This window comes from Mustela nivalis (genome assembly GCF_964662115.1).
Source record: "Mustela nivalis genome assembly, chromosome: 13".
Taxonomy (NCBI): domain Eukaryota; kingdom Metazoa; phylum Chordata; class Mammalia; order Carnivora; family Mustelidae; genus Mustela; species Mustela nivalis.
This window is the reverse complement of record NC_139032.1, coordinates 69,722,005-69,734,243: the sequence shown is the minus strand read 5'-3', so window position 1 is coordinate 69,734,243 and position 12,239 is coordinate 69,722,005.

The window sequence follows — 12,239 nt, the reverse complement described above, 5'->3', positions numbered from 1 at the left end:
TACATTTTTTTTTTCCCTTAGAAACTTAGAAACAAGGGGATATATGGATGATAGATCAAAAGAGGATGTGAGAAGCCTCTAGTATTCCTCTACTCTCTCTCTCAACAAACACACGTGTGTGTATGTATGCACAGATAGGAATAGAAACCCCCCCCACACACACTGTATTAACAATCATGGTAAGTTCCCATCTAAGTAGCATACATGTTAAAAGATCTGGCTTTATAATGAAATAGACATAAATTTGATTCCCAGCCCTTTCATTTAGAATGCTTAAATTCTGAAGTGTCAGTTTCCTTATTTGTAAATTAGGAATGCTATACCTGATAGGGTTGGTGGAAGGATTAAATAGGAAACTTGTGGTTGAAAACTTGTTAACAATCAATAAATAATGTTGCAGTTTTTATTTTCCCTGTGCACACCTTGGTGATTTCTCAATGCTATCAACACCTTTCCTCCCCGTCCTCTGTGGACACTTGGGAAATAAGCTGCAAAGTACATGATGGCAGAGTGACATTTATTTGGTTCCTGTTTGAACTGAGTGATAGGGGTGTTGATAATCCTGTGCATTTTCTATTTAAATAATTTTCCCACATGTTCAAATAATATACTTGTCACCCCTACAGGCCTGGGAACAGATCTTATCTGCTTTGCCACAAAATGGTACCTACCTGAGTAAACAGGCATACAGAAAGGAGAGGCAAAGCTTTTGCTCAGCATTTGTAACCTAATTCCCAAGGCAAACAGACAATATGGCCGCCAGGCTTCGCCTTCTAGAGCAATTTTAATCACAAAAGCAATGATTTGTAAGTCTCTAAGATGCAAATAAAACATTGTTAAATTGTCCCTAGGGTTATTTTAAATCCTTAAAGAAAGAGCAAGAGTGCGGGTGAGGACAGTATTTAGAAATTAAAATGGTCCCTGAGAACCAAAGGTAGAGGTTAATGTCTTACTTTTTTCCAGAACTTGATACATTCATAAAAAGAACTGAGGGTTTTGGAGGGGCAGAGGGGTGGGAGGTTGGGTGAACCTGGTGGTGGGTATTGTGGAGGGCACGTATGTCATGGAGCACTGGGTATGGTGCATAAACAATGAACTCTGGAACACTGAAAAGAAATTTAAAAAGTAAATAAAATTAAAAAAGGAAAGGTAGTTGGCATTGTCATCAATGCGCTTCACACACATAACTTGTGGAATCAAATAATTCTACTTGAAGTTACGTAGAGTCGTTCTTTTAGCTAATCGCTATCATATATTTCTTTGCCTTCATATCCTCTGAGTAACATGCTTATGATGATACTTCTTAATTTCTATTATAGTTTAGAGATTATGAATTAATTTCTCATTTTGGGAATGAGGATTTAGCCCTCTTACACCTTCTGTTCCATTTAATCCAGGCACATTCGGATCCCCTGTCTAGCCCAAGATAACCACCTTGTAGTTGTGGTTTGATCCATTTTCAGTATTTACGTTACATGACTACACAAATGCCATTCCCTGTTGATCCGTGTTATGTATTTCTTTTCCTGCACAATCTTTTGGTTTCCTATAGATTTTTCTTTTTGCTTGGTTTCTCACATACGCGTCACTAATTTATCCTCAAAAACCTTTCTAGGTTATGACATGTATCTTGTAAGACATTCAAATATAGTCGGTAATACTGATTTCATCTTGAAAACAATCCCTCTGAGTCCTCTGAACTTCTCATGTACATACATTGCCCTCCTAAATGACTGATACCTTAGGCTTTCTTTCACCCTTCTCTTGGGCACTCTTCTTTGCCTGTCTCTTGTGCTGGATCCACTGTTTACTGATTCTGCTTCTTACTAGTTCCTCTCTCTCTCTCTCTGTGTGCTGTCCATTCTTTTTTTTTTTTTTAATTTTATTTATTTGACAGACAGAGATCACAAGTAGGCAGAGAGGCAGGCAGAGAGAGAGAGAAGGAAGCAGGCTCCCCACTGAGCAGAGAGCCCAATGCAGGGCTCGATCCCAGAACCCTGGGATCATGACCTGAGCCGAAGGCAGAGGCTTTAACCCACTGAGCCTCCCAGGTGCCCCTGTGCTGTCCATTCTTAAAGGGCTTCCTCAATGAGGATATATCATTAGTCACTTTTTGAGGCCTTTTGAGTTTGGAAATATCTTTATTATCTCACTTACTGATAGTTTGGCCAGCTAGAACATTCTCAGTCAAAAACCATTTTTGAACACGTCGCTCAGTTTTCTTCTAGCTTTTAGATATGTATGGAAAAGTCTGTTATCTTTCTGATTCTTCATTCTTTGTATTAAAACATTTCTTTCTCTTCCTGGAACTTTATACTCTTTGTTTTCAGTGATCTAAAATTTTGTGATGATGTGTTTAGCTGTGGGTTTATTTTTAAGCCACTGTACTGGATGCACTCAACCTGAAAATTTTATCCTTCAATTCTGCAATGTTTTTGTTGAATAATTTCTGTAATGATACTTAATCTTCTGTTTTGTATCTTCTCTTTTTTATGAGTCTCATTTTTTCAGATGTACCTTCTGGAATGATTTATTTATTTTCCTCTTCTATTTTCCATCTCTTTTCTTTACATTTCTTTCTGGATGATTTTCTCAGATTATCTTGAAACACTCTCACTTAATATTTTTGCTTATGCTCTCATTTAAAATTTTTCTCTGTGTTTTGTGTTCTCATTTCTTAAATACTGTTCTTGCTCCACGATGTAAATTCTTTCATCTCTTGGAGAATTTTAGTGATAGTTTTCTAAAACTTTCATGTCCTTCTTTAGGCCATATTTTTTGTTTGCTTATTTATTTTGGTCTCTGTATTTCATATTAAGTGCTTTCTCTAAATGTCTTATAGTTAAGTGTGGGACACTAAGAAGCTCTGTGTACATGGAGGGATGTTCAGAGGGCTTCAGTATAGAATTATCTGGTTGGGCTGTTTCATACCCCAGTGTTACTATTTCTAGGTTTCTTTAGATCGGATTTCCTAGAAAAGTCCCCTCCTGCAGCCATTGTGGGGAGTATAAGTCTAGATTCCCACATCATGAGGCTGTGTGAGGGGAAAGTCTGAATAACATGTGATATGTACTTTTATTGAATAACTTCTTTCCAGTATGGCACCCACTTTTCAACTCTGTTCAATGTTCTTCAATATTGACATGTGCTGTTGTACCCTCTTAAAAGAAAAAAAGCCTCCAATATTCTTGCCAGGAGGTGATAGTAGCAGTTACTTAGCAGCATGGTAAAAGACATGGGGGGAGAGGGGATTCAATAATTTTTAGATATACTTTCAACCAGCCCTCTTATTCAAACCCCCTTTATAGAGGTACCTGATGATGCTAAGCCTGAGGATTTTGCAGCTTTCTCTATTGCTGGCTTATAATTCAGCATTACTGAATCTGTTCATTCAGTTTCCATCTGCTTTCTGTCTTCCAAAAAACTGGTTTTGTTTTCTTTTGTATTCTTTATCCTTCTGAGTTTTCTTCTTTATATTTTAGTCCCTAAACTATTGTTCCAAAGGAGTATTGAGACAGGAGTAGAGGGAAATGCATGTGTATAATTAATAATCTTTACTAGAAGACCAAGTATGCTTTTCAAAGTAATTTTTTTTCCAGGCATATTCAGTGAATTTCTTACTATCTTATTTTAATCATCTCTGTCTACTCTATCTTTGCCTTAAAGTCTAATTAGATATGGTAAATGAAAGAGCTACTAGGAGTCAGGTACTCTACTGAGTGTTATGGATACACAAATACCAGAATAAAATTTCCCTTGAGGAATTTTGGTGATAATAATCAGAAAGTCATAAAGTTACTTTGAAGCAGACATTCTACTGAACTTGAATATTTCTTCCCATTTCTTGTCAATTTTCGTATGTCCCTTTAGGTTAATCTAAAGTTTCTAAAATGTTTATAATTTTTTGTCTTCCAGTGTCAACAACATGAAGATAAGCCCCTTTGCTCTTACATTTTATATATTCTTGTATTTTACCTCCAATATTTATCAGCCTCTCTCCCCTGTTGTGTGTGTCTTTACTTCATCCTCACCATTCTCTACACTTAATGCACCTTCTTGCTACTTTTTTCCACGTGACACACACCTATCGTGTGTATACAACTTACATACATCATTTAAGAAAAGTCTATTCTTTTCATCTTTGCATCTGTTATCCATTTGTCACGGGGATTTTGAAAAGAGATAGTCCTTACTTGATGGAAGTACTTGCTTTAGTAGAGAGAAGGATACGTAACCCAAAATTTCAAGACAGGCCAGCACGTGCACTAATAAATGCAATTAGAAATTAATTACTCATTCTTCTGATGAAGGAAAATTTCATGGAGATGACAGCAGCTGAACTGTTTTGAAGGATGATTAGGAGTTGACCACATGCTTTCTACAATATATAATAATTTGGTTGTAAGTTACTTCTTCACAATGTCCTAAGCATATTAGTGCAGGGCCAGTACTGAGAGCAGTGCCCAGCATACAGTAGAATCTCAGTGAATGCTACCTGATGCAAAGACATAGAAGGAGCATAAATTTGAGTTACATCTATATTGCTCTCATGATAACCTGCCTTTCCTACAACAATTTCAGTTAACTAGCTGTAGCTATTTACTGCTTTATTATTTTCTAAAAAAGCAACATATATTTTAAAACCATATTTACTTTCTAAAATTACTTGGCACATGTTTGCTAACCTGATTGGAAGATACTGTCATTTGGTAGAAACTTGTAAGACATTCAACAATTTCTCCTCCTCCAAAGTAATTCAGTTATAGTTATCACACAGAACAGTTTAGCTCTTTAACCCAAGACTCAGAGTTGACCTTAGGGAGGAGGCTTCAAAACAACTCTGGAAGTCCCCATTCTCTGGGTTTGTTTTGGGTAACTCAGGAAGAGCCTGAGTCAGAAACCTCAGCTAACATGAGGCAGATAAGCAGAAAAAGCCTGCTGAACTTACTCATTTTTCTAAAATTGTTAGAATTGTTGATCTGGAATGAAGCTCATTTATATCCATATTTGTACCCTATATTTATGAAGACAACAGAAGGATCAGTTGAAGATTACTGTATTTTCAGGGGGGGACTCAGAATTAATGTATGCTACTTTCTTATTAATTTAAATATAAATGTCTAGAATAAGTCATCCTTATCCATCAGTGGGGTTTTGGTGCCAACTCCCAATTCCTCCTAGGAATTTTTGAAGTACTCCTAGGAATTTTTCAAGTACATAGGCCTATTCAAGCTTTGACAGGATTTTTCTGTTTTGTACCACCTAAATAATATCCCAGAGCTGGCATTCTTGCTTTGGCAAAATGAGTAGAGCACCTGTGATGGTGTCAGTATCGTCCTTTAGAGACGGGCTGAATCTGGCCTCTCTCTGAGCTCACCCTTGTCTTCACACTTCTTTGGTAATCCTTTTTCTCAACATTTAGAAAGGAATCCATGATATTAATAATGTTTAGGAGAAGGTATAGGAGTAAAAAGAGGAGAAAACCCAAAGTCGTGTTTCCAATTCTTATGCTTTTACCGTGTTTGTTTTCATTTCCCTATGGCTGGTGTTTTCCTGTGTGGTTGGGTCCATGCTTTATGGAAGATGTGCTTCATTGGCTGCCACTGAAGTTCAGGGCTAGTGATCAAGAGACTGACTTCTCCCCTCGTGCAGTGTCTGAGTTACCAATAACTGGAAGGGGGTGCTTCGGTGAAATAGTAACGCTCCACTCCTGATTTTCTTTTCTTTTCTTTATTTTTAAGATTTTATTTATCTGACAGAGAGAGAGAGAGAAATCACAAGTAGACAGAGAGGCAGGCAGAGAGAGAGAGAGGGAAGCAGGCTCCCCGCTGAGCAGAGAGCCCGATGAGGGCCTTGATCCCAGGACTCCGAGACCATGACCTGAGCTGAAGGCAGAGGCTTAACCCACTGAGCCACCCAGGTGCCCATCCACTCCTGCTTTTCACCCAAGATGCACCTAGCCAAACCGAGAATGCATATGGCACAGCAATGGACAGTATGTCGAGATGAATGGGCCCCCGAGTGCTATAGAGTGTCTTTGCCATAGTGTCAAGGGTTTGTCTTCAGAGGGAGAGGCCCCTGTGCTACTATGCCTTCTGCCTCTGTTGGTCTTGGAGCTCAGGCCTAGAATGATTTAAGAGAGTAGAAGAGAAGGAAAAGAAAGAGTGTTTTGGTAGAGATGTGTCCAACCTGTAAGTACAGACTTACTCTTCCTTCTATAATTTTAAAACAATTTTGGAAAGAACTTGTTTTTATCCAAAATATTAAGAACCTCAAAGACATAAGGGCAATGGAAGAGATTACTTACAGAGCAGTTTCCGCAGCCCGTTCCTGTGCTGGCGCATCCGCACTTTGCCTCCTAGAATCCTTACAGTACCCTGAAAGGCAGAGCCCTGGGTCACAGATGGGGAAAGAGAGGCACTAGAAGTTCAGTTCCCTGACAAGGTCATGGAATTAGAAAGTGGCGGGACTGTGATTCATCCCTCCCACCCACCCCCCATCCAGAGAAGATCAGATTTCCCTAATAAACACTCTTACAGCTGTGCAGAATTCCACTTATCCCACTGGCCCTGTTAGGTGCCATTTCATTGTCTTGAATTGAGTTTGACTAATCTCTGCCTTCCCTAGTGGAAGAACAGTTCCCTGAGGGCCCAGATTCACCCAGCACAGATCACAGGGTGTGACACAAAGTTAAGATCAATAAGCATTTGTTCAGTATATGGATGAATGAATGAATGAGGGACTGAATGAATGCCAGGTCTCTCTCTAATTTCCGAGTCACATCTGAGTGGACTCCAAATTCTGCAAGACTGCCTATCTTAAGTTCCTTGGAATCTCTGTTGAAGCTGACCAGGGGTACAGTGTTGCTCCAATATTAAAGAACACCAAAGCTCAAACAATTTACCTTTCCTCCTCACTTCAGCTAAGAAACTAGAACGTTCCCCTCATTGAAGTTATAGGAAATAGAATTTATGACAAAAATGGAGGGCTTAAAACCATAAAATCTAGGTAAGGATGAAGGCAACCCTTGAATATTTTCCCCTAAGTGTTAAAGTGTAACTGTGAAAGGAACTTCCAGATTTGTCATTTACAGTTTTAATAGTCTTGACCTTGTAGTATAGAGCAGAAGGAGGGGAACTAAAGACGGTACTGGATGGAGAATATCAAGCCCCAGCCTAGGAGAGCTGCTGATTTGTGGGAAGAGTTATTCAGAAATATCCTACTTTGACAAAAGCAGTGGTTTGTCTGGGGCACGCTTCTAAATGAACCTTATGCTCCAGTGGAAGGCAAAGGAGACTTCAGCCTCCGTGTTCTCATGGAAACCCTCCAGCAGACAGCGAACAGCACTCTGGGATGAGGTGCGATCGCAGCTGTGAAGATACCATTTTCCATCTCATTGTGGTTTTAAGTGCTAAGGTCCCTCCTTGCAAAGCAGGCAGAGCACCAGAGAAATGCCCAGATAGGAAATGACCACAGGGCTTGGCTGGCTGCACGACGCGGCTCTCAGAGCCTTCCAGAACCTTCCGTCCCAGAGATCTCCCTCCCCCGTTTCTCGTTCTCTCCCTCTGCACCAAAACAATGTCAACGTTTGGAAAGCGGGTCTAGTTTACATTCCCTTTGGTACCATCCCTGTCTTCTGCTGCTGTTATCTGATGGGAACTTTTCTTTTAAATGCTAGTGAACATGTGCTTTAGCCAGATTCTACGCTAAGTACTTTGTCTGGATGATTATTGACCTTGGTAATCACTCAGGGTGGTGGGGGGAGTGGTCTCACTTCTCACTGTATTATCTCCATTTCATACAAGAGGAAACTGAGGCTTACAGAAGTGATCTTATGTGAGTTAGAAACTAAAGTCATCCCCAAGGACTGTGACACAGGGCCCCGCATTTTAACACCACATACTATGTTCTGTCTCAGGGACTACTCCTCACCCAGACAATTTCGACATCCTTCTGGCTGGCCTTCTTGACTCCGGTCCAGTTCCAAATATTCTATCCTCCGTAGCAACCTCTGGATGAGCTTTTATAGAACTTGACTTAGGGCTCTTGAAATGTATGCAAACATAAGAGTAGTTATAAACTCCTTACATTTGTAGCTCGTTTCAAACTACCAAACTGAAACTAGAGAAATAGTACAATTCAAACTAACAACTTATATGTAGGGAGATACAAGGAATGTGTTGAAAATGAATTATAAAGTTGACTTTTCCCAGCAAATTTCACTCACCATTGGGTTATTTTGATGTTGATCTTGAAAAATCAGAGTGGTTGCTTTCATCTCAGATGTGAGGGCCATCTCCCTTACCTGGACTCTGACTCCGTCTTCAACCCCATGCCCTAGCCCCTACCCACTTCTTGGCACTGGGTACTCTGATCACAACCCCTGTGGGGAGTTCCCACAGCACACCTTTGGGTGTACACTGTTTCTGATGTCTTTGGTGCTCATCCATGATGTACACATGAGGCGCTGCTGAAAAACTCTGCTCAAGGGACACCTCCTCTGGGAAGCCCTCCCTGGTATTCTTAGAAACTCTCATCCCTTAAACTAATTGCATCCTTTTTACACATTTCTAGAATTGTACTCATCTTCTATTGTGATTGGTTTGGGGCATCTGTCCTTTGAATGAACTGTGTACTTCGAAAGGGCAGATGTGAGAAGCATGATCATTTTTATCCCACTCTTACAGATTCAGGGAGGTAAAGCAATTTACCCCAAGGTGCACAGCTGGGTCTCCAGGTGTGGGAAAGGGTCCAGCAGCATGGTTAGTGTCTAAAGACCCAGCCTAACTCTTGGCTCTTCTGACACTGGGGTTTCAGATTGTGCTTTATTTTTTTCACCCACTGTTTTCTTTGGTGACTTAGCACTTGAAGGGGAGTTTCAAAAGGCCCAGGTCCTTGCCACACTGCTGATTACTCTCTCCTTGGGCCTCAGTTTTCTCATCTGTCACTGGGAGTGTTGGGCCAGTTGGCATCAAGCCTCCTTTGATTCAGTCCAGGGTGGACATGTGGCTCATAATGCCTGGGTGACCTTGTCACGTCAACAAGCCCAGCTTTGCCAACAGGGCAGAGCCAGGCTCCGGAAAAGGCGAAGAGAAGAATGGCTCCTTCACACAGGCACTGGTGTGGGGCCAGCGTTATCGCTGGAGGAAATTGACTCAAGGAGATAGCACGGCCCTATCAGAGAAAGCCAAGCTCTGGGTGGGCAGCCCCTGCAATCCCAGCTCCCTTTGCCAAGGGTGCCACAGGCTGAGCTGACACACAGCAGGGGCAGTGCCAGGCCCGGACAGGCCAGTGTGGGTAAGCACGGACCCCAATCAGGCCCTGGTGATTCCGAGAGCCCAGATCGGTGTGGGCCCATACCACGACAGCCAGTGACCCAGGGCCCCCAGCTCTGCCACTGCTTCAGTTACCCTGCTGGAGGAGGGAAGTATTCCCCCCAAGAAGAACTCTTCTCTACCTCCAGTGTCTGGGTCTCGGTCCTGTGCAGCCCTTACCTGGACTCCACTTCTTGTGCCCCAGATGCTGTTCATTGCTGAGCTGGGGACACCCAATATGTACTCCATTCTGCCTTCCATTTCCCAGAATCAGGGAGCACTGGACAAAAGGCCTGGAAGCATCTTTAACCCCAGGTCTTAACATCAGGTGTTATGTCAAGTTTCCCCAAGTCTTCCTGTGACCTTTACTGAGCCAGTTTCACCTTAAGCTTCAGACTTTAGCTCAAGAGTCACCTCCTCCAGGAAGCCTTCCCCAACTTCCCATGGTCTGGCTTGGTCACCAAGCCTGGTGCTTCCTTCTGCCTTGACATTATCACTGCTTATCTCCTGGATTCTGAGAACCTTGAACAAAGAAATTATCCTTTTCTCCTTTCGCTCATCCACGCAACAATTACGCAAATATTCTGTGTCTGATTCTCCTGAGAGATGCAAACTATTGAAGAAAACAACCCCAGAAATGGTTTCCAGTGTTACAGTACGTATGGTCCAGTGCCTGAAATGCACGATCTGATACGTGAGAAACTAGAACTGGACAAGTGTAGGGACGACAACTTCACGACCACTCCGCACACTGAATGGCAAGAAAACATGATGCCACCAGGGAGGGCAGAGGAAGCCACCAAGAGGGATGCTGGCATTGCTGAGAAGGAGCTGCAGGTATCAGAAAGGAGTCAAGGAGGATCAAGGAGGGTCACCCAGGTCTGGCTGTTCCTTTTCCTGAGAGTTACACAATAAATGTTTATAAATACGGAGGCTGCACTTTCTGCAAAGTTGGCTCAGAGGCCCTGATCTAGTCCCCGCCTTGGTCCATTAGCCCCACAACCGTTTCAGCAAATATTTTTATGTCTCTGTCACTCAGGGAAGTGTCGCTGTCTGGTCCATACTCCTTCCCCTCAAGACCCACAGTCTTTGATCCAACCCTGGCCCGGAGCCTGTGGCCAGACCATCTGCTGCAGACTTCCACACATCCTCTCCCTGCGGGGTCTCCAAAAGTCACCCCGCCTTGTTCTCTGTCTCCCGCAAACCCACATGGACTTCTGCCTCTTCTGGTCTTTTCGTGCCCGTGCAGACAGGAGTGGCCTGAGGAGTGGCCTGAGCCGGCGAACCTTCTCCGCCATCACCAGCTCAGCTACTGCAATGTTAAGCTTGCCTCGTGCGCTCAGCTGAGCCTGCTTTCCTATTTCTCTCAATGCCTCCTGGTCTCCAGGGAACAGGATCAGTTCTGGAACCCCGACACCCTTGATCCATGTGGCAGACCGATCATGCCCAGCACACTCCTGAGACACTACCCAAACTTATCTTAATGCTGGGTTCATCACAGCCAAAAACACATTTGGTTAATCAACGCCCTCCCCTTTTCTTTTCCCCTAAACTGGAGCCACTCTGATCAAGATTGAAAATGTGCCCCCATTGTAAGTGGCTACTGTTTCCAATTACATATGCTTCTCCCAGCCACCATGCAATCTGTTCGCTTCATGCTGGTTTGCAAGAGCTGTTCACACCAAACCATTGACAGCCACTATCTAAACTGAAACCATCTGCTTAGCCATTTGCCGTGCACGGCTGGGTCTTGCAGGCTTACCCAGTTGAGGCCCTGTGGAGCAGTCCATAAAGCAAGCATGAATTAATGCAGCCTGTTTTTATTAAATGTCTTGCCACTGATGGGAAGAGGGACAAGCCCGTCTGGCAAGGATAATGGCCAATCTTCAGAGAATCTGAAGTCTTGGATACACTCCAATAGCGCCCTGCATCTCAAGACCATCGAGTGTTTCAGGAGTGTGGTCGTGCTTAGAAACACTTTGTCTATAAAAGCTTTTAAAAGATTTTATGGTTTCTCCTCTTTCTTGTGAAAAAGTTTATTGGTGAGCTCTTTAGCCAGATCTTAAACTCCTTCTGTTCCCCTTGTTAGTGTTTAGATGGAAACTCAGAGACAAGCAAATAACCGTGTCTAGGAGCTTTAGTGGGGCACCGATATCCTCCATGGCCGTTACTGACTCTGGAATATTGGGGCAGATAGGTTTTCTCTTACTCATCTGAAAGTCCTACACAAGAGTCTGTCTGCTGATTCAGTGATCTGGAATAATTTCCATCCGTTGGTCCAAAAACCTTGGCCAAAAAAGTGAGCCTCCAAGGGAGAGGGTATCTTGACTCACTCATGCCAGCCACACGTTTGTGGCCGGAAGTTTTCTAGCATTGGAGAGGAACATCAGCAGTCAAACCCAAGGCCACTGCCCATGATTTAGAAAGCTCAGCAAAGTTTACCTACTCTGATTCCATCTCTGGTGTTTTGACTACCCAGGTAGGAGAATGATCTGTAAAGAGATTGGGCTCCTGAACGAACGAACGTAAGCATCCATCCCACAAGAAAATATATTTCACACTGTAAAATAGTACAGTGGCATCATATAGTGGCATTCAAGGTTTCTATTATGCAATTGTTGAAAAAAGTTTATTTTGATTTTTTTTTCAGTGTTCCAAGATTCATTGTTCATGCACCACAGCCAGTGCCCCATGCAATACGTGCCCTCCTTAATACCCACCACCAGGCTCATCCAACCCCTCACCCCTGTCCCTTCCCCTAATATTTTTAATGAAAGAAGTGAATTCAAGAAGAATTATTCAAGCCAAGACTGATATGCCCCTTCCGCTCTGCAGGGATATTCAGAATTTCTAACATCTGTCAATCACTCCCAGTGGACTCTGGCTGAAAGCAAGAAGGTCTGCCGTTCCAGCAGGTTCAGGCTG